The following is a 23,543-nucleotide window of genomic DNA, read 5'->3' on the forward strand; positions in this document are numbered from 1 at the left end:
AAAAAGGAGTTTGCCAAGTTCTCAGTTTGGGAGTCTGCTGTCAGGAGAGTCCTCAGTAACTTGGTTAAACTGTTTGAATATTAAACCTATTAAACCGAGGGCAGGCTGGCCAGAATTTCATCCTGAGCATTTGGACCATACAGACTAGGTGGAAGGTGTAGTGGCAATGAAAGGATTGCACCACACCCTGCATTTATGGAGTGGTAGAGCCTGACTCTTGCACAAAGTCTTATTCTTTACATGTTGTAAGGGTGAAGTCCTTGTTCTCTGAACCAGGAAACCTGTCCTCAGCTCCTATTCTCTTCTCCAAGGGCAGGTGAGAATACTTTCTTTCTCATAGAAGACCTTCACTCATGGGGACATGGCTGAGTTGATAACACCCTCACTTGTGTGCAGGAGGCTCTGGGCTCAAGCCCTAGCACCGTATATGAAAACCAAAGCTCTTCTTCAGCACTGCTGGAGGTAGGGTAGTGCTCTGGGAAGCGTCTGACTATGGAAAGGGCAGCAACCTTGAAATACATGTGTGCAGGTCAAAAAAATCTTTTCACAAGACCATCACAATCTTTTCCTAAGACCATTAGAAAACACAGATGTTTATATTACAATGTACAACAACGACAAAGTTACAGTTATGAATTAGCAATGAGAATAATTTTGTGGTTGGTTCGTCACAACAAGGGGAACTGTATTAAAGGGTCACAGCATTAAGAGAGGTTGAGAACCACTGGGCTAAATCAATGGGTCTCAACTTGTCTACACAGCATCTGCTGAGGGACATTATTAGAACATCTTTTATTTATTCTTGGATACATCCTGCATAAGATGTATCTTGATCATATTCACTCAACTCTCTCTTTCAGTCCCTACTATCCTCATTATGTCCCTTGACACACCCCTTTCCCACTATGATGTCCTCTCTCCTCTTTTTGAACCCACTCATTGAGTGTTGACTGCTGGAACACTAACTGATCTCAGTGGCTTGATCTTGTGTAGATCTTGTGCGGTAACCATACTTCCAGTGAGGTCATGAGTTCAGTGACTAGAAGACAGCATTTCCCAGCATTCCTCTGTTCAAGTCTACCAGCTCTTGTGTGATGTTCCCTGAGCCTTGGGGCTGGTGGGATTGATACAGGGACTCAGTTATAAGTCTCTATAACAAGTGTCCACTGCAGATAGAAGCATCGGTGACCAAGACTGAGAACAGTACTAATCTATGGACATAACCATAAATATTTAGGAAGTAGTTTGACAACATGTCCACTTAACACAAGAACAGTAATAGGATCCCACCCCCCCCCCCCAGTGTCTATGACCTCCTGAGACCAAATGTGACTTTGAACAGTATTATGGAACCAGGCATGACGTCATCCACGGAACTTTGACATAACTAGATCAAAAAACCAGGAATGACAGTGCATGCTGTAATCTTAGCACTTGAGAAACCAAGGCAGGAGGAATGAGAATTCAAGGTTGACCTGGGTTGTAGAGGGAGACAGTGTCTCAAACAAATGAATACCCACTCCCAACAAAACCCTGAGCTAAGACCTCAACTCAGGTTAATCAAATCAAGATCTTTGGCAGGTAGAGTGCAAAATATTGTTAAAAACAAAAACAAAAACACAACAACCAAGCCAACTTTCCCAAGTTCTGCAGTTTGAGAGTGGGATAGAAGTTTGGTCCAATTGGAAGATGGTGGAACCTTCAAATGATGAAGCGCCACTGGGAAGTCCTTAGGTGGGTGGGATCCTTGCCTTTAAAGAGATTAAGAACATCTCCTGAGATCCTTGAGCTGTCAAGAGTTCTGTAGCAGGAGCCAGCCAGCCAGCTAGAATCCTTCCTGAAAGTTTGGAGATGTGATCTTATTTCTTCTTCCTGTAAAGTCCTTGTGCTGTAAAGCTGTCCCCTCTACACCCTTGAGAGAAACAGAGGCCTAACCTTTCCTCTAACCTTCAGGACTGTGAACTAAATGAGCCCTTTAAAATTTATTTTATTTTTATATTTATTTACTTTGTGTGTATGTGCATACGTGCATGAGGCTTATATGCAAGGGGTGGTGGTGATGGTGATGGAGGTGGTATATGTGTGTGAGTAGCTTATATTTGTGTGATGTACATACGTGTGTGTGTGTGTGTGTGTGTGTGCATATGCCTGCCTTTGTGTGCACATAGAGACCAGAGGAACATTAGGCATCATGCTTTGTTACTTCCTGTCTTCTTCCCTTGGGACAAGGCCTCTTAATGAGTCTGAAGCTGGGTTTGGAGCCAGCAAGCCCCGGTCATCTTCCTGTCACCATCCTCTCCCACTATATCACTAAGGTCACAAGCACATGGAACAATGCCCAGTTTCCAATGGGGATTATGGGAAACCGAACTCAAGGACTCTTGCTGTTCACAGTTTTCTGACCCTCTAAGGCATCTCCCCAAACCAAATCTTATTAGTTAACTAATTAATTAATCAATCAACCTATTTTTACAGCACTGATGCAGTGCTTCACCATAGCAAGTTCCTCCCGTATTTTATAAATAAAGTTGGTCTGCCTCAGTTAGGTCATAGCAACAGCAACAATGAAGAAGAGACAGCCATGTGCAGCTTCTTACTTTACTACCTGACACAGTAATACCTAAGATTCCAAGACGCAAAGCCCTATCCTACCCAGCAAGATAAACAAAGACTCTCTGAGAAGGAACTCACATATGAATATTTGTATACATTCAGACTAAGATGGAAACACACACAGAAGGGATCAAAACCACTTCTCTTCAGAATTTCTAAAATCTCTATTTCTCGAATCTCTATTATTTGGCTAGAGCCTGGCTTATCAAGTCACATCTGACTCTCTGTTCTAAAAGAGCATTTCATGAAGTTGCAAGTTCTCTGTGGGTATCCGCCGTCATCACCCAGTGCCTGACCGCGGACAGTACGTACTCGGCTACAACAATGACTAAGACACATCTCACGGCTCAGTTGTGACACTCAGGACTAAAGGAATGATAATAAATCATTCAAACCCAGCATCACATCAGTCATCGCTTGTCTGTCCCCACTCGGGGGTTATTAACGTGTCAAGGAGACTTTGAAGAAAAGTGAAAGTGATAGTTCTAGCTGCGTTCACGTCTATTTGAAAGGCTAATTTATTTTTAGTGTACTCTCCAGGGGTAAAAAAAAAATCTGTCATTATGGGAACATTTCCCTTAAAATAGAAGAAGGTGTCTTATTTTTAGTCTAATACTAATATTTAGTTCATCAAATGGACTGAGATATTGACGTGCTATCTAAATTATCCAGTTCAGATAAGAATAGTGCCAAGTGATATCCATAGAAGGTTAAATTAATGCCTTACTAATTAATATTTTGGGGATTAACTAATGAGAAGAGATGGCAGGAGTCTCCTGAGTGAGCGGTAACCCATCCAACCGGCAGCCGGGTGTGGCTACAATACAGAATAGAATAGAGCAGAGGTTGAAAAACTTGTTTCTTGTTTTAAATCTTCTTTCTCTTCTTGAGGCCTGGTCTCATATAGTCCAAGCTGGCTTCAAACTCACTCTATAGCCAAGGATAAACGTAAACTTCTGGTCTCCTGTATCTACCTGTCCAGGGCTGGGATTGCAGGGATACCCCACCACATCTGGTTTACACAGTACTGATGTTACATTTGAGCATGCTAGGCAAGCACTCTGCCAATGGAACCACACTACCACACCCACAAAGTATTTTTCTTTTAGGAAAAATGGTACATTGTCTAGGTTTTGCGACTCAGCTCTTGATTTATAGCATTAAAGTAACCAGAGAAGATGTATACATAATAAGATGTGATTGTGCTTTGCGAATAGATTACAGCACTGAGAACGTAGCTCAATAGATAGGGTGCTGGACTAGCATGCGTGAGTCTTGGGTTCAATTCCCAGTACTACATAAACTGATATAGTGATATATGCCTGTCATCCCAGCACAAGGGAGGTAGAAGGCAGGAGGATCGGAAGTTCAAGATCAGCTACATAAGGAGTTCAGGGTCAGATTGGGGCCTAGCTCAACAACACAAAACAACTCCCCCCCAGTAAACTGTAGATGGATTTGGCATGTGTGTCATTGCTGGTCCACTTCGGGAATGGGAAAGCATATCAGCGTTAAGCTGGCACCCAGGCTGCAGTGGAAGTGTAGCAGCAACCATTGGAATTTTAACTAAAAGAAGCTGGTGGGTGTTAGGGTTGTATACAATCAAGGAGGAATAGGCATGAGAAAACATTAATGATACTGGGTGGCAAGTGCGATCTTTGCTAACTGTGTTTTCTGAGGACTTGCTGCTTCCTGTGTTTTATCTCAAATACTCCTGACAATAACCTAAAAGTGTTTCTATGCTAGGTAGGGATCTTTCACATTTTGTAGTTGATGAAACTGAAGTTCAAAGAGGCTATCTAACTTCCTCAATGACCCAGCTAGCAAGTCTACCTGAGATAGGAGACCAGTTAGTCTGACTGTGGATAGTGTTCTATCTCACTGCAAAGGCCAAGGCCAAGGCCAAAGTCATCACAGCTGGAAAGGAATGGGAGGCTTTCTATGTGAATGATGTAGTCTCCGTTCAGGTTGCTAGAGTGCATCATACAGCTTAATGGATCAGCAATAGCATCCATTTTGCATGCAGAACAATCTAGAAGTTGGAGTTAGTATCCTCCTTCTGAGAAAGGGTTTGCTTATTTGTCTGCCTATCCATTTGTTTGTTTTGAAGAGTACAATAGAGACAATGTCTTCCTTTAGAGAAAAAAAATGAGTGAAGCTTGCTTGTAGACCATTGTGGAAGACTGGGGATCTGCAGCTGTAATGGAGCGTTTTTATCACGTCCCTTGAGACTTGGAGAGCAAAGAGAAATGAATGCTAACATGAATCTCATGTTACTTGCTATGCTTTTGTCTTTGGTCTAGAAGTCATCTAGTCTTCCACCAGCATCCACAAATCCGTGACAAGCTGTCATGTTATTCTGCAAGCAGAATAAAATCTCAAACCACAAGAGGTGCAATGGGTCATGACGTCTGCGCTGCAGATTAATTTGGATTGTAGTCTTGTTTTGATCTGTGTGTGTGTGTGTGTGTGTGTGTGTGTGTGTGTGTTTGTATTCACAGTCTCCTTTAATAAACACCTATACACAGACACGGACACATAAACACACACACACACACACACACACACACACACACACACACACCACTACTCCAATAATCTGGCTGAGTTTCCTGAATTTGGGGAGACTGTAGAGGCCAGCAAACCCGGAGTACCTTATCCTGGGAAAGCCACCTTTGTGACAATGGTATCTCTGCTACTACTTCAGTATGTGTCTGCTTTTTGAAATATGGTCGCTCAGAGTTCTGGGCTTGCTGGTTCAGCAAGGCTGCCTAGCCAGCAAGCCTTGGGAATCCACCTCTCTCCACCTCCCTACACCGCCCCACACAACAGGGCTCACCAGCCAGTCCCACCATGCCCTACATTTCACGTGTGTCTGAGGGTTGGACTCAGGTTCTCATGCCGTGGGTCAAGCACTTTATCAACTGAGACATCTTTCCAGTCCCCTTGATCTCTTTAAACCATGGATGAAGGAGAACCAGAAGCAAGCACGGAGGCTGGAGAGAGGCAAGTCTCCACAAGCACCTTTAATTCTTGATTATGCAACCAACAGAGGGGTTTGTTCCTCCAAGTCCTAAAACTGTCCATGTGGAGCCAAGATGCACGCCTGGCTCACTGGGATACTTTTTAACAAACCGTAGCTGCAATACAAACTTTGCATTCTGGCCATAGAACACAGGTGTGTTTCCCAAACGTAGCTGCTCACTAGAATCATGTGGCAATGACAAAGCATATTTCTAAGTACCATGACATACAAACAGGGGGAGAGGCTTGGAAACTGTTGCCTGTGCCCTGTACTACTCGTTGTCACCTGACCCTACCTGCCCTTGGGGGTTGGAGGTGAGGTGGCCCAGAGTCAATGACACAGACTGCTAGAGCAGGTGAGAAATGCTGAAGCAAGCTCCTCTGAGTACTGGTGCAAGTTCCTTTAATACCCTCTTACCCATGTTCCATTGATCCCAAGAAAGCATCTCTTCTAAACAGCACTTCCTGATTGGCTGGCATTGTCTGCACAGCAATCCTTGGTCTCTCATGCAGTCCTCAATTAGGTCCTCCTGCAGGAGATGCTTTTGTGGCTGTGTGGACCCCGGCATTTCCTGCTACAGGAAATCAGTATTTTACAAACGTCTCTGGCATTAGAGGAAGTCAATCCTTGTAGTATTCTAATAAAGGCTGGATTCCACAGTAGAAAAACTATGGTTTCTCTGTATCAAAAAGTATCCATTTGTTGTGTAAGAAGAGCTAGGCTCTCCTATGTGGATAGCAACCAGCTACAAGTGTCTATTTAAAGTAAAATTAGTCCAAATGTAATTAGTTAAAATTACGCTACCCAGCTACATTAGCTTCATGCCCAGAATTGAATGGCCACATGAGATTGGAGGTTAGAGTGCTATATGCTACGGATAGGGAGCATTCCCATTGCTACAGAAACCTATAGACTAGTTTATCATACCAGGAAGGAGAGATGAAACTAAACAAATTGGAGCTGTACCAAAAAGCTTCAGGACCAACGTGAATATTATTCTATTGGCCAGAGATCAAATAATTTAAGAACTAATTAGGGCAACTAAAATGGGTAGAAATACATTAAATATATGTGTATATATGAACATATATAATATGCATGTATGTGTGTGGCATGTGTATGTACTTGTATGAATATGTGTGCACATATGCCTGCATGTGGAGGCTAGGAGTTGATGTCCAATGCCTCTCTCGATTATCTTCCTCCATATAAGATTTCTCATTAAATCAAGAGCTCAGTGATTCAGGTAGGGTAGGCAGCCAAAGAGCCTTGCCCAATTCATAACAGATTCTTATACTGTTTCCTGTTCTCTTCTTCTCAAATATTACGTTCCTGATTTCAAATACCTGGTTGTATGCAAACATCCATCTCAGGCATGGCTCTGACTCAGGCAAAGACAGCTTTTGTCTTCTGATTCTTGAAGACTATCAAAGCCTACCTGACATATGGATTTGGTTGTTTGGTTCAGTTCTACTCCTGCCAATCTCCTGTTAAGAGATAGCCTCTTCTGGAGATGTAGGTGGAACTGAAACTCTGAAAGATGATAGAAGGGAGAGATGCTTGTGGGATGGAAAACTGAACACACACTCATTGAAGCTTAACAACATCAATGTTTAGAAGTAATAGATCTGCCCCAGGAACATTTTCAAAAGAGACAAGCTAATAAGCCAAATGTCAAGAGGGGCCACATTTCAGATACAAGAGACACACTGTTATATGGTGAGATTGAAGAGAAAATACTTTACATCTGTAAGAGACACATTGGGTTGAGGGTATAGTAATCTAGGATGCAGAGTATGCAAAGGGCTATTATTCTCTGTACCATAAACCTCAAACACACCAAATAGGGTGATAACCTCACAAGGCAGCAGAGAGCTAATTACATCCGCGTCACAGAAACACGGAGCAAGTACTCATCCAGCCGTGCTTAAATATTGGATTCAAAGCTTGAGTTGGGGAGGAGGGCTTATATGAAGATGGCAAGTCCAATCCTGGCCACCCACTTCTCTCTGTGCACTCTGGGGTTCTCCATTCCACTCTCTCCAATCCTCCTCCTCAGCTCAATAGCCCTCATCTCAGACAAAACCTCTCTCTAAGACATGGTGTACTGGCAGATGTTTAATAACAGGCTATCCAGAAAGAAAAAAAAAGCCTTTGTTTGCAGTGTTTTTGAATTTCCATTGTATGAGTCCTCCCACAATGCCTGATTGAAGCTTCAAGTCTGAAGGGTTTTTATTATTATTATTACACACACACACACACACACACACACACACACACACACACACACACCGTTTTTTGTGTAGGATAAAGGCTAACTTGTAGAAATCAGTTATCTTCTTCCACCATGTGGGTCAGATCGTCAGGCTAGTGACCTTATCAGCTGAGAAATCTGATGACTCCAACCTATGGTTGTTGAACATGGAATTGGAAGTTGGTACCATCTGGCTCCAGCACACTACTGGGAATAAGTGAAGGGAAAAGGGCCAAAAATGAAAATAAAGTCTAGAAAGGATGTGGCTGACTGACTTATAGCCTTCCTAGGATGAAGATGAAGTTAGTGACCGCCTTAAGGACACAGCAAGGCCTTTGAGTCCCAAATGACACTCAGATGATCTTTGATGTCTCTGAGTATGCCCTGTAACCTTGGCCATCACATCCAATTTCCAGCCTCACTCTTAGCTCCCATGCTACTGAAAACTTCTTTACATTGTGTCCTTAAAAGACCCCCCCCCTTGTAAATTAAGAAAATATCTAATAAAAAAAGACCCAGCTGGTACAAAGGTTTTAGGATGTCCAGAGTGATGTGCATTCCATATTTATGGACGCCTCTGGGCTGTGGAATGCTCATACCCACTCGTATAGATAGATGCCTCTTTCTTGAGTGCAGAGCTAGTGACCCCCACCCAGCTTCCCCAGATGAGCCTCACCTTGCCTCTCTGGCCCCCGTTCAAGTCTTTATTTGGTTTGCTTGGCTTTCACCCAACAGCTACATACCTCTTTCCTTGGAGATCTCTCTCGCTGGCACACAACTCCATTCCCTTGGGGCTATTAGTAAATAATGTGTGTCTAACTTGCTGTAGGTACTAGCAGGTGTCTTGGCCTGTACTCTGGTCCACAGACCCGCCTTGGGGGCTCATGGAGACTTAGGAGGTTCTCTAGGGTGTGACTCAGGGGCTTATCCTCTTTGAACATCTCCCACAGTGTATACCGGTGATCCTGTTTGCTTTAGCTTAGCGCTGGCCTTATTAGCCTGTGGTTACTCACTTGAATTTCCCATAACGGGTGGTTAACTTTTTGCTTTTTCTTGGAGAGCTTTCAGTGTTAAGAATCCAGTTCATTCCACACAACCCACACCCCTTTGGCAAATGTATCTTAGCTTGTACCATTAGTGTGCCTGTATGTGTGTGTGCATGTGTGTGCGTACGTGTGTAACCTTCTCCTTACCATTTCTTCTCATCCATGGTGACTTGCAGGAAACAAATGCTTCCAGAGTTATAAGGACTCATTTCTTGGCCTTTGTTTCAACTAGAATAGCTCATTTAGTCCCATCTCTCCCCAGGTGAATGTGTCTTTATCTTTAGATTTGTGATTTGGTTTTTATTCTCCTGAAATCAAGACATATAAAGGAAAGAAAATTCCTTGCCAGAATTAGGGCCCATCCTCTTCCACACACACACAGAGACCAACAGTTAGGCTCATCCTTTTTAAATTCTCATTTCCTTCCTGTGTAATTCCTCCTTATAAACATACCTCACCCTATCACTACCCTTCCTAACAAGGGCAGGGCCAGTTAGTGCCACTTAGAGCATCCCACACCCTAATAGAGTGGTTCATTTCGGTCAACACAATGTTTCTGGGGTCTTATGTTGGAGGAGCAGGGCTCAAGAGCAGTGTGTCCTCCCTGCCAAGTGAGAGCCTGGCCTTGCCCAGTGACTGTTCCATTCAGAGTAAAGGTCAAAGGCCACCAGACCCCAAAAATGCCTTGAATTCAAGCCTACAGCATACACGAAGAAATTCTAGTTATTTTCTTTTGCTGTCAAGCTTGAGAGGCTGACCAAGCTTGGACCATCTTGACCTTTCTTTCTGTCTATCAGATGGCCAGCGAATTTGAGTCCGGTTTGTTGGTAGCCTTCCACAGACAGCTTCATTCTCTGACGTTTCTGGGGAGCTGGGAAGAAGGCCGATCTGGATAAGAAAAACTGAGAGTGCCCGAGGGCAGAAATTCTTCCGAAGTTCTTGGTTTCAGAAATATGAGTAGCATCGAATGGTTCTGAAAGACAAGACTGAAGGCTCAACACTGAAAGCCTTTGTGGATTGGAATGTCCAAGCCACCAAGCTAAAGATGAGCTGGGAGCCACTGGGCAGTGAGCGCTGTCTTGGAAGGGAGCTCGTGGTGGGCTGGGTTTCAAGGCACTTACCAGATGGCTTCCAGTGACCCAAATCTAGGAGTGAGTGAAAGAGCGGCCACCAAAGCTGTCCCTGGAGGCTCATGATTCAGAGTAAGTGGAATGTATCCCAGGGACAGGTGTTGGGTATGTGCGATGAGATCAAACACAGAATTCAGAAAGGGCCATGGAAGACACTTGCTCATCAATGTTTATCTACCACTATTCATAATAGCTAATTTACAGAACTAACCTAGGTGTCCAGTAGCAGAGGAGTGGATAAAGACAATGCATGTAAAAATAAGTGAAATTTATTTCATCCGTAAAGGACAAGGTTATATTGTTTGCAGGGAAATGGATACATTTGGAGAAAGCCATATCAAGCAAATTCAGCCAGTCTCAGGAAGTCAAATACTGTATTTTCTCTCATCTGTCAGTCCATTTGTACATTTTCTATAGAAACATAAAATCACACATCCATGACATGGAAGTAGAAACAAAGCTATCTAGGCAAAAAGGGAAACAGGCCAGGTCTGAGAAAGGGGCAGTGGGGAAACACACTGCTAAATAAATGTATCCTTGCTTGAACATGTCTCTATGTAACACGGTGCTGTGCTACACACAGGGGCGCAATGAAAAAATTTTAAAAAGACTCACATAATAATGAAAATAACTGACTAAAGTCTATGCATGCCCAAAGGGACTTCCCACCTTCTCTCCCCCTCTCCTTTTCCCTCCCCTTCTTCCTCCCTTCTTCTCCTTCACTTTCCCCATTGCCTCATTTTCCAGACAGGGTTTTTCTGTGTATTCCTGGCTGTCCTGGAACTTGCTCTGTGGACCAGGCTGGCCTTGAGCTCAGAGTTCCACCTGCCTCTGCCTCCTGAATGCTGGAGTATAGGTGGTTTCTTAATGTACACATGCAAACACAGATACTCTCCCTGGCTCCCCCACTCCTCTTTTCTGATGATGAGATTAAAACAGGGCTTTGGATACATTGGGCAAACCCTCTATCAATGAGCTACACATCCAGACCCTTGCTGTCTTTTAAGATCTTTGATTAAGGGACTATGCTAGATGTGTGTGTATGTTAAAAGTGCGTACAATCCTGAAGCTTGATGTACTGCAGTTACTTTTAAAAAATGCCTTATTGACTAGCACATACAAAGGCTCACCTGTCATACAGGCCTTGATGGTGGTCTTAAAGAGAGGAGAGAAATACTCAGTTGTTCAGAGCAGCCCACATTTATACAGTGCCTGTGAACGGTGGCTCTCTCACTGGGATAGTTTTCCTATGTTTATTACAAATGGGTAAATGTTGGGTATTTATTCCGCCTTAGCAGAGGTATGACACATTTAATATAAATCTGGGAAATGGACACTCCTCATCCTCCGTACTCCCCAAAATAACTTTCTACCCTCTATTGTTTTGCCCCAGTAGCCAGGGCTTCCTTGGCTTGCCTTATAAGGCTATTGTGGGGCTGCAAGCTCTTGCCATAGGGAGTTTTTCTTAGTGCTCCAGGCTGCCTTCTGCTTAATTTTAGTTCATTATATCTGAAAAGACAGGGAGTGCTTTATGAGGCAAAAGGCCCAGTCATTGTGGGAAGAATGAATCACTCTAAGAACCAGGAGAAGCCTGAAAGAGGAAATCAGCTGGGGGTCAGGAAGTTGGGGGTGGACAGGTCATTGAAAACACCTTCAAAATGGTCTTTCTTCTTTGTTCATTCTTCCTACTAGGGAGTGGGAAATGTCTCTCTCTCTCACATTGGAGAATTCTCAGTCTAATACCCTGAGGATACCGAGTCCTTTAACACCCACTGATCTTGAAGTCCGTGGCTGGAGTAGCCGTGGGTCAGGAGCATCGCACAACGGGTCATACTTGGGCATTGTCTTAGTTAGGGTTGCCATGGCTGTGATGGAGCACCATGACCAAAGCAAGCTGAGGTTAGACTTCATCTGATGGAAGTCAGGACAGGAACTCCAACAGGGCAGGAACCTGGAGGCAGGAACCTGGAGGCAGGATCTGATGCAGAGATTAAGGAGTGCTGCTGCCTGGCTTGTTCCTTTGGCTTGCTCAGTCTGCCTGCCTAGAGAACCCAGGACTCCCTCCCCTTACCCCTTTCTTTTTTTTTACTTTTCCTGCTTGGAAACAGCTGAGGGGAAACCCCCCCCCCACATTTTCAGTTCTCTAGTTCTTAAATCCCATGACTGTGGACTTCAAGGCCAAAGGTCCTAGACCTGGGGCTTCTGTGCTTTCAAGTCCTGGTCCTTCTGATGCTGTGGGTTGTTTCTACTACTTTGTAGGTAGGGACCATGATTTGGAGCCCTGGCCAACGCCAGGCTTCTGAAAATCTTTAGTTTTTAGGTCTTCAGTATTGGAAAATGATTTGTCTCAAGGTCACACAAAGTGCCGAGGCCTGGCCTCAGCCATACCACCGCTCCATCCGTGCAGATGTGACATGAGCCTATGAATTACGGGTAAAGTTCTCCGATGCACAGGCTAATCTTAGTACTGGTGTCACCTGCTGGGGTCCCCATTAGACACCCTAAAGTTTAAAAGCACTTGTTTACCAATGCCCCAGTCACAGAAAACCCAAATGCCTATGTCTGCAAGATCTCTCTTAGTGGGAAGCGGGGAGTCAGGCAGACTTTTTAAGAAATAAATTTGTGAATTAATTTTAATTGAACGTAAAACGTGTACATACTTCTGGATACCATGTGACCTCTCACTGTATGTATTTGTTATGTGATGTCCAAATCAGGGCAGGCATGTTCATTCACCATGTCTTCTTCCACAAGCATGTAAAGTCACTCTCTCTAGCTTTTGGGGGGACTACACAGTCTACCATCCATACCATCCATAAGTATCCTTGACTAGAAACTCTGATCTTGTTTTTCCCGTCTGGCTGACACCCACTATCCTTTGACCAGCCCTTCCCTATCCCTCCCTCTCTGACTTCCTCCCGTCTCTAGTAACCCGCATTCTGCTCTTGATTTTAGAGAGCACACTTTTAGAATTCACCCATGAATGGGGTTGTGCTGTGTTGTTTTTCTCTGAGCAAGCTTAATGTCCTTCAGGTCCATTAGTACACGCCCCTTGTCACATCCCAAGCCAGACAGGTGCTCCTGACCCTGATACAGAACAATTTTCTCCTAGTCATTACCTTCTCCCATAACTTACTAAATGTCCACAGGGACGATAACAACGAAGGTCATAGGAGGCCATCTCTCTGAACAACTAATGAGCTATTCAGAAAGTCAGCTGTGTTGATTTTTGAATGGCACCAATGGCCCAAGGCAGACACCCCTCACAGCCAGCCTCTCCTGGTGGTGGCAATGGTGGCCTTGAGCACAGACCTTAAATTATGGGGAAGTAACAGATTTTGTTTGTGGGGCTCTGCAATATCATGATAAAGTCTGGTCACCAAATTGTACTATCCTCTCTCTGTAAGTTGCTGTGTTCAAATGGATGAATGTAGCAAAATAATAGCATGTGATGTATGGGCTGACAGCCTAGAGAGACTTAGGGTTAGAACACGTAAGTACATCCTGGCTAGAACTACATGGCTTAGATTTTGTATTGCTCACGATTGACAGCAGTGGTTCTCAACCTGTGGGTGGTGACCCCCATGGCCACATGACTCACTGTATTAAAGGGTTTCAGTATTAGGAAGGTCAAGAGCCACTGGTCCAGAGCCAAAACTTTTTGGAGAAATGAACAGCTCATCAGATCTGCCTTGAGTTTGTCGGGTCCCTGTAGTCCCCAAGGCCAGAAGGTCCACGCTGCAGTGTGTTATATAAGTGGGTGTGGTGGTGGTGGGGTGAAGGTGTGCTGTGCACAGCAGAACTACAGTGTGTTCAGGGCATGCTGGGATCTGCAGAAACATTTTCCAGTAAGGATTCGTGTCAGTTTCAAAGTGCTCAAAACAACCCTAAAAAGAGTGTGGCCAGAAAAGCTATTATTGCTGCCTGAAATCCTTGTTGGAACAAAACGTGAAACAAAAACGAGCGAAATAGAACAAAGCAAGTCATTGTGTAGCGAACCTCACCGTCCAGTGTACCTGGCTGGCATGTGGGTGACTCAGGAAGGTCAGGAACCAGGCTGTGGCAGTTGCTTTAAACCTCTACCTTTCGGTGTGTTTCGGGGGTGGGGGTGCTATGTCCTTGAAGGGAGCGTGGGTGAAGAGCACTCCTGCCTAAAACCGCGTGGGTTTCCCTCCTCCCCCATATCCCTGTCCTGTTTTCTAGAAACAAGTGGATTCATCGGACTCGCCTGCCGATGACCCCCTTCTCTATTTTCTGTTCCCTTCCTTGAGCCTTCCTCCATCCTGGCTCAGGGTGAGCCGACAGGAGGAGCACAGAAGGCGCCGACCTTGGGCATAGAGGCAGAACTGCCCCCCCACCCCCCACCCCCACCCCCACGCCCCCACCCCCCGCTTGAACTAAAGCAGTGGCAAACCCTCTCCTGAAATTTCTTTCTCGCCCTTCATCAAACTTTTGTTGGACCTGGAAAGGAAATGAATTCTAAAGGCAGGAAATGACCCAAAGACCGGAACAATGTGTGCAAATCTAAACTCGTGCTTCCGCCCTTTGGTTACAAAGCATTCTAATCTGTGTCCCAGGAAGCCTAGCCCATTGCCAGATGGAGATCTGTTTTCAGATCGGCTCTTGGCATCTGCCACTCCCAGCTGGTGACATTCGCACGTTTCTGAAAGGCAAACCTGTCCCCACATCTTCAAACTTCTGGAGAGGTGTAGCCCCAGGAAAGTCCTCGAGGCTCTGGCTGACAACGCCAACCATCTGAAGCACTTCATCTGCGGTCGAACTGTTGCTGGACTCCAGCCTAGAACGCCAGCACACGGAGTCTGTTCTCGAAGATCTTCAGCATCTGAAACCAAAGTGTGTCTCTGCTGCCAAAAAAGGCTGGCTCCCTCGCCTGCTTCATAATCCCTTTCTCACCAGGCGTTCCTGAAGAAACCCGATGAGTCAGGGAGGAAGGAAAAAAAAGTGTCTGAAGGAAGCCTGGGGGTGGGTTGGCCTCTACCTCAGCCTCAGAAAGCCCCCCCCCCCTTGTTTGGCAATCCACTAACGCTTAGGGGTTTGATTTTTTACTTTTCCCATCTTCCCTCTTCTGTCAGCTCTCACCTCCAGAGAACCTTCATTTACCATTCCTGTAATTAGCTCTGCAAAAAGCTGGAGGCCCTCGGATGGGGAATTAGTCACTCTTGCAAAGATGGTTAGACTTCACTTTCATCCCCAGGAGCAGGGCGAGAAAAAGCGCCCACTCGGACTTCCAGAAGAGACCATTATTCAATAGCTCCGTTCTGACTCGGGGCTTGTGCTTTTCCCAGGCTTTTTAATTTTTATGGGACTCTGTACATCTGTCTTCCTGAAAAAAGCTAGGAACCAGTTGAAGTCTAAACACCGTGAGGTGGCTTGTGGGATATCTGCTTCTAACAGGTATCCCACTGAGGCTAAGGGCCCCCTCACCCTTCTGTCCCCAGGCAATCAGAAAGTAGGTTTTCTGAGAAAATGTGCTTAACTCTCAGCGTTTCTGAAATGCCAAACAGATTGAAGGATAAAGAGTCTGGCGTGTTTGTTGACATCTGGCTTATAGATAAGCTACTGAGAGAAAGAAGGGAGAGAGTCAACGGGGGTCTGGTGAGAATGGGACCCAAGTAGGCGCCGCTCTTCTGGCGCTCGGCACCTGTCCTGGAGTGCAAAGCCACTCTGCGCCACTCTCTCAAATTGTGTTGTGTATTATGAAAGAGGTTTTTAAAATGTTTTGATAAGCCGGGATTTATTCTTGGAAAGGGAATATGGGCCCTGTTACAAGATAGGAGCTTAATGTCAGTGCAGGTCGTATCAACTGTGTGTGGCTGTGAGCAGAGTCACGAAAAGCTTGGCGAACTCCCAAGGTGGCTTGGAGCAAACTCGCCCTTTCTTTCCTTTGCCTGTAGACAATGAGCCCAGGACAAAGCCAGACCTAAGGAGATCATCTTCCCTACTATGGACATCAGACAAACAAGATAAATAGTTTGCGTTCTTATGATGACAATGGTGATAAGAGAAGCTACTGAGCCCAAAGAAAACAAAAATGGATTCTGATTGCAAGCTATGTTTATAAGACACGTGCCCCCCCCCCCCAACAGAACAAACCAAAACAGAACAAACCCACAAACCAACCATGCTGTCAGAGTCATGTAACTTGACCCTGAACTTAGTTAGGGCACATGAAATAAATACAGTTTATTTCAGTTTATTTATTTATTTCTGGACAGAAAACTCCAGATTAGGTTAATGTACAGTTGAGGGCCGTTAACAATTAGCAAGAAAGGCACCAGATTTAACTTATTTTTGTACTGCTTCCAGCCTTGATTATCTGTTAAAAATTTGACATAGTTAAGTACAGTTAGATTGTTTTAATACGTAAGAGAGACATAGAATCTATTATGTGCTCTTTGCTCCTTAATTGGAATGTGTAGCCATCGAGGGTCTCATCTTTTGTGTTCACAGAATGACAAGCAGTGATACAATTTATGATCTGTACCATGATGGCCAAGCTTGTGTTTTGCTTAACTGCAGGCGTTTCCAGGGTTCTGGCTAGACATGCCCAGCGGATGCTGGAAGTTTACAGAAGAAGAACAGACTACTTGCTTGCAAGCTGGACCGTGCTCACAGGACACTCAGTCAACTCACAGGGCTATCACAGGGCTATATTCTCCACATATGGGAAGCTAGAGATTGCTGAGGTCTCTGTGACAGCAAGGTGCACTACATTAGGTTGTGCCACTTGGCCAGCTGAGGTGTCTCATCTGAGAGGTCATGGTACTCAGGAGCTATTGGCATAGTGCAAGCATCCAGATCTAGACAAGATGGATGCTAGGGTTTGAGAAGACGTCTGGTTCCTGATTGGCATACGCATTTGTTTGAAAGCCACGTGTACTTTTATTTTTTGTTTTTCTTGCTTCACAAAAACCAAAACAGAACAAAACAAAACCCCAAGATTTAATTTGAGGCTCAGTGAGTAAAGGCATTTACTGCTAAGCCTAATGACTACAGTTTGATCCCAAGAGACTGCACGAAGGAGGAAGGAGAAAATTGTGTCTTCACAGTTGTCCTCTGATCTTTGCATGCATGTAAACATGCACGCACGCACGGATGCATACACACCACCGCTACCACCATATATATATGTATGTGTATGTATATGTATATGTATATATATATATATATATATATATATATATATGTTACATTTTTGAAATAGAAAACAATATATTCTTGGAGAAAGATGAGTGGGAGAGTGATAATGTGTGGACAGGACCCAGCATGTCGAGGCCTGCCTAAGAGAGCTACACACACTATCACTAGGCACAATTACATCCTTTTATAAGTAATTCATATTTAAAGTTGTTTTTGCAAGCAGCTTAGTTGTTGGGAACTACTCACTGATTCTCAGTTCACTAATTCTCAGTTTGTTATTTCTTTCGGCTGAGGGACTCTGTGGGGAAAAAAAAACAATAGAGATATAAAAATGATGGGAATAATTTAAAAGTTTGGGAACTCTGGATTAGATCAATAGAAGTTGGATTCAGTGAGGAAGAAAGGCAGATTCCATGCCTCAGGCTAATTGGTCAGACCACGACCATGGCAGGAGCTAAGCTTTCTTAACAGCAGCAGTCTGTCCTTCCTGCTCTCCCTGCCCCATAACCCCCAGTACTCTGATAAAATGAGCATGCTCCATGACTTTTCTCCTTGGTGTGTGCACAACCTGAAGAGTTTTTCCACAGGACCCAAGCTCTTTTTATTTTATGTTTCTTAAAGGAATCCCCTCACTGGTCTGGAACTCACTGAGTGAGCTAGGCCTCCTGGCAAGGAGTCCCAGGGAGTCCCCTCCCCAGAGGAGCCACCTCCTCAGGTTTGTATGTGGAGAGAGAGGACTTGGGAATTTTGAGTTTGCAAGGCAAACACTCTATCTACTAAACCATTTTTCTTGCCTCTTTTCCTTCTTTTTTTTTGGAGACAGGATCTCCTGTGGCCAGGCTGGCCTTGAACTCACGATCTTTTTTTTTTGCCTTTCTCTTCAAAGTGTGCTTACAAGTATGTGTCACCATGCCAGGTTTGAGTTTTTTTTTTTTGAGACAGGGTTTCTCTGTGTAGCCCTGGCTGTCCTGGAACTCACTCTGTAGACCAGGCTGGCCTCGAACTCAGAAATCCGCCTGCCTCTGCCTCCCGAGTGCTGGGATTAAAGGCATGCACCACCATGCCCGGCTGAGTATTCTTTATTAATTCAACTGCTTGAGAGAATGTTACGGTTGTCTCATGTAATAACGGGTAAGCGGTCTCCAGTGGAAAGCTTCTGGATTTTTTTTTTTCTAACCTGACACAGACTACATAATGGCTAATTCTCTGTGTCAACTTGTGTGGCTGCCACTAACCAGATATTAGATAAGATGTTATTTGGATGTGTCTGTGAGAGTTATTTTTTAATGAAATTAATATTACATCAGTAGACTCTGAGCGGTGCAGGTTGCCTTCCCCAACATGGGTGCTGGGCCCCGTCTGATGACGTAAGTTCTTAATAGACTGAAGACTGACTAGGAGCAAGAAGGAATTCTGCTAGGAGACTGCCTCTATCTTCACGTAGAATTTCCAGTCCCCTGGCCTTACCCCATCACATCCTGAGTTCTCTAGGCCTGCTTCACTGCGTGCACCAACACTATACAATAACCCTAGGGCTGGAGGGATGGCTCAGTTGGTGGAGTGCTCACTGTGTAGCTGTGAGGCCTGAGTTCAGATCCTCAAAACCCATGTACAAAGCTGGGTACAGCAGCAGGTGCCTTTAACCCCAGTCTGAGGAGGTAGAGACAGGTAACTCCCCGAAGCTTGCTGGCCACATAAGCTAGGTTTGTAGGGAGATTCTATCTCATATAACAAGATGGGGCTGGTGAGCTACCCCTAGTGGGTAAATCACTTGCTATGACACCTGACAGTTTGAGTTGGGTCCTTGGAACTCAAAGGGTACAGAAGAGAACTGGTTCCCCCTAAGTTCTCTTTTGACTTCTACACATGCACTGTGATGCACACACAGACGCACACACATGTACACACAATAAATAAGTGTAAATAATTTAAAAAAAATGCAGACAGTGATTGAAGAAGACACCAGTCATCAACCTCTGGTCTACATGTGCATTTTTTATGTACAAATACATAAACATGTACATATGCTAAAGTCAAAATAATCTATCATCTATCTGTCTGTCTGTCTGTCTGTCTGTCTGTCTATCTATCTATCTATCTATCTATCTATCTATCTATCTATCTATCTAACTATCATCCATCTACCTATATGCAAACAAACCCATTCACTTGATTCTCTGGAAAGCCTTATTGCAGGCTCTTAAAAATATGCAGTAAAAACAAATTTCCACAGATCCATTTTATCCCTCTTGCCCCTAAGGCTGAGACCATCACAAAGTGAGTGGGGAGAATGTAAAAGCCAGAAATTGAGGCACGCGGGAAAGAAGCAGTGTCTTCCGGAATGGCAGGATTGCTACACTCATGATGCCAGCTTTGTTACCTGAACCCAATCAAGACAGTCAACATTCCAGCATGAGAAGTGAGGAGGCCTCAGGAGCTGCCCAATCCAGCTGAGGCACTATTGATAATTGGTGGCTTCTGGAGGAGGATGAATCTGTTTTCTTGGAGGATATGGTCCTGGGTAGGTCAACCATGCTCCACATGCATGGACATATGGGAGCATGAACTGAACTCTGAGTTATAAACCAAGAAAGGAGAAATGATGTTCTAAAGTTGGGAAGGGTGGTGGATCAGGGAGGAGTTAGGGATAGAAGTTGGGGAAGAATATGATGAAAATACGTTGTATGTATTTATGAAATTCTCAAAGAACCAATACAGATATCATATTAAAAGCCCGTGCTTAGTAAGTTCCTGTGCTTAAGTACTGTGACAGTGCCAAATTGTACTCTAAAGTTTCTGTAGTTAGTTTACCTATGATTGATTGAAGAGTTTGTGGAACACACTTCTCAGAGTATTGCTGAACTCATAAAAATCTAAATATCAAGCCAACTTGTATCTAAGTACATATATATGTTTACTTCTTACTCTGAGCTAATTTTACATTTTTTGAAAACTTGCAGAACAAGTACAGAAATATCCTGCCAGGAATACCATATCTCCTACATGCCTTCTTCAAGTCTCTTAATTTTGGTATGTACATAACTTCGGGATAATTTTCAAAACACAGAAAAAATTACATTGCCATACTACTATCAACGAAACAATCTTACCCAAATCCCACCACATGATATTTACAAGGAGAAGCAATTGCTCAAGATGTACAAAATTAGTAGACTCCAGACTCCAGTAGAATTTTCTTCATAATGAGTTGACCATTTCTTCATTTGATTCCTAGATTAACCATCTGTGAGCCAGAAAAGTTTAACAACAATTATTCTGCATGGAAAATGTAAACCTCAAAAGCTAATTAAAACATTTCAAAGTCAATTAAAAACATCTCAGGCCTAGCAATCCAGCCAATTCTATAGCTACAGCTCCTAAGCAGTCCAATATTATTTCTGATAATATTCTCTTTTTATTCCCTACGAAGATTGGCCACTTAATGGCAGAATGGTGCAGAAATGATACCTGAATGTGAAATTTAAATATGTCTTTTGTGTCAAGGCACACTTTCTTTCCTCTTCTTTTTTTTGTTTTTTTTGTTTCTTTATTTTTTTGTTTGTTTTTTGAGACAGATTTCTCTGTGTGGCCCTGGCTGTTCTGGAACTCACTCTGTAGACCAGGCTGGCCTCGAACTCAGAAATCCACCTGTCTCTGCCTCCCAAGTGCTGAGATTAAAGGCGTGCACCACCACTGCCCCACAAGGCACACTTTCTTAACTCTTGTTTGAAGTTGGAGTTTCCAAAGGGAGATCCCATATCTGGTATCTGAGGCTCTACTGTCAGGACTGGGCAGAGTTCTGCCATGGTAGTGCTCACCTGTTAATGCTGTCTTCTGTGTAAGTGTTGTGAACCACTCTGTCTTGTTCTCTCTGGTATCTCTGCTTCACTACAATGCCTTAAGCATAAGCAGGCATGGGTCTGAGCTCACTGAAGGACTGGATTAAGCATAGGATAAGTTTATATTGTCAACTCTCTTCTTCCGATGACTTCCTCACTAAGAGCTATTCCTGGGAGCAGACAATGCTGACTGTCTGTTGAACGGAGAAACACTTCCTGGGGCGCTGCTTGAGGAATGGCCTTTGCGCGTCAGGTATGACTTCAAAGCTGGCTGAACTCCATCACTTTCACAAATAGCACGCGTGTGAATGCTGACTCAACGCATTCCACAAGGGATTTCACTCGCCTCAGAAATGTCTGCCTTCTCCTTAGGCAGAGGGCTATTATTAGTTCCTCAACATCACTCCACAGTTCTTAAAAAAATATGCACGTATCTGTCTATGTGTGAGTATGTGCCTTTAGGTGTAAGGGCCCAAAGAGTCCAGAAGAATGTGTCTGATCCCTTGGATCTGGGTTACAGGTAGATGCTGGTCTTCTTGGGGGACAGCAAGGCATCTTGATTACTGAGCTGTCTCTCTAGCCCTCATTCAGTCCTTCACTAAATGAGTAGAAATTAGTAATTTCTACCAGTGAACACTGTTTTCAAAGTACTCTAGACTTTGTTCTTCATGAACCAGGAAGGTAAAGTTTTTACTTTTTTTTTTTTTTTCAAGACAGGGTTTCTCTGTGTAGCCCTGGCTGTCCTGGAACTCACTCTGTAGACCAGGCTGGCCTCGAACTCAGAAATCCGCCTGCCTCTGCCTCCCAAGTGCTAGGATTAAAGGTGTGCAACACCACGCCTGGCTCCAAGTTTTGACTCTTAAAACCCCTCTCCAGTGCCATACCTCCTCCATCAAGCCTGTACTTCCTAACCCTCCCCCCACAAACAGTGCCACAACTAGGGACCAAGTCTGCAAACACCTGAGCCTTTGAGGGAGATTCTCACTCAGGGATGAAGATTTTGAGTTAGTGATGTTGGCTTGAAAGAGATCCTTGGAAAAGACTCCCTGTGCACTCTGGGGTTCTCCATCTGTTCCTTTAAAATCATTTGCATATTTTGATCATTTGCATAATTTGATGTCATTAGGCAATGCCCAGTAATCCTTGTCTGGAGTATAATTTAGGAAAAAGGAAAGTTGAACGCGTTATAATCCAAACTCTCACCTGTTTGTGGGTTGGTGCAGATGTGAGGAGGTGGTCAGAGACAGGCTCTGCTGTACGTCCCAACACTCATCATGGGCTAGATAGGTCTGGTTTGCCTGGACTTTACACTGGAGAGTCCAGAGCTCTCAGCAAAACAGCAAGATACATTTCTCCTACCCAGTATAGAGGCTTTGGTCCTGCAGTGATGGAACTTTACCAAGACTGAGTAATACAATGCCTGTAAGAGCCACCTACACAGTGCCCTGTACCAGCAGCTGCTCAGAATGAAGTCGATTTCCGTCCCTGCTGTGACTTCACAAAGGCTTGGATTGTGTGGGTGTCCGCTGTGTCTCAGATGACTGGTTTCCTGCCATGCAGGTATTCCATGCTCTTAGATATGGAAACTTGGTTCTCTGTGGTCTCCTAGTTGAGTTCGTTCTCCCGTGCTGGTTGAGATGAGTCCAAGGTTAGGGCTGCCATTTAGATTCCTCATTTACAAAGCACCACAGGGCAGGGAAATGATTTGGCCTGAAGAAACATGGCCCAGAAAACGGTCTGGAATTCAACCCAGAAGATATCTGGGAACACTTGCACCACAGGGACTCTGGTCGTTTCAATCCAGGGCCAGGGTCTGGAGACATCTGACCTAGGGCTTCTTCAGGGGCTTCTCAACTTTGCACAGATCATTTTCTTGGATTTTCGAGCCCTGTGGCTGACATGCAGACGTCAATCCCAGCTGCTCCACACTCCACTCTTCCAGTATGTCATCCCATCGATGGAGTTCTCGGGTCTGTGATTGTGAAGGACCAAGTAGTTCCTACTGCCTCACGTCCTTGGTCAGGAGGAAGTGCCTCTGGCCATCTGCTCTTTTCCCCTTCATCCATTGCCACACTGAGCCTCCTTTTGTCACAAGCACACACTGATTGCCACTGGGATGATGGTGTGAGCGGAGACCACTCTGCCTCACCATAGCCTACCCCTCAAGCTAGCACACTCTCTTTCTTCCTTCATAAAACTTCTAGAAGGAATATATACACTTGCCAACCCTATTTGCTTACTTCCCACTTGTTTCTCAGGTCACTATCAGCCATCAAACAGCTTGAGGCAGAATCACTTACCTTCTTAGACACCCCAGGCTGTGGGAGCCACAACTGACCATCACATCCTCCTGCTTTTTTGTTGACTTCAGTGCTGAGGAACTAACTGGGAGTCTCTCTCAGGAGGCCAACACTCTACCGTGGAGCGACATCCCTGAATGCTAAGTGCAATGTTGTCTTGTCTTGGTTTTAGTGA

General features: G+C 44.4%; 1 long non-coding RNA gene across 1 annotated transcript; it reads right to left on the reverse strand.

Annotated features, from left to right (window-relative positions):
- Window positions 1-20,316: 20,316 nt before the first annotated feature.
- On the reverse strand, window positions 20,317-22,520 carry Gm33596. The gene is made up of 2 exons (XR_385790.2): window positions 22,272-22,520; window positions 20,317-20,473 (listed from the first exon to the last, which is right to left on the reverse strand). It is a non-coding gene; the product is annotated as a predicted gene, 33596 (long non-coding RNA).
- Window positions 22,521-23,543: the final 1,023 nt, after the last annotated feature.

The sequence above is a fragment of the Mus musculus genome, chromosome 17 (assembly GCF_000001635.26).
Source record: "Mus musculus strain C57BL/6J chromosome 17, GRCm38.p6 C57BL/6J".
Taxonomy (NCBI): Eukaryota; Metazoa; Chordata; class Mammalia; order Rodentia; family Muridae; genus Mus; species Mus musculus.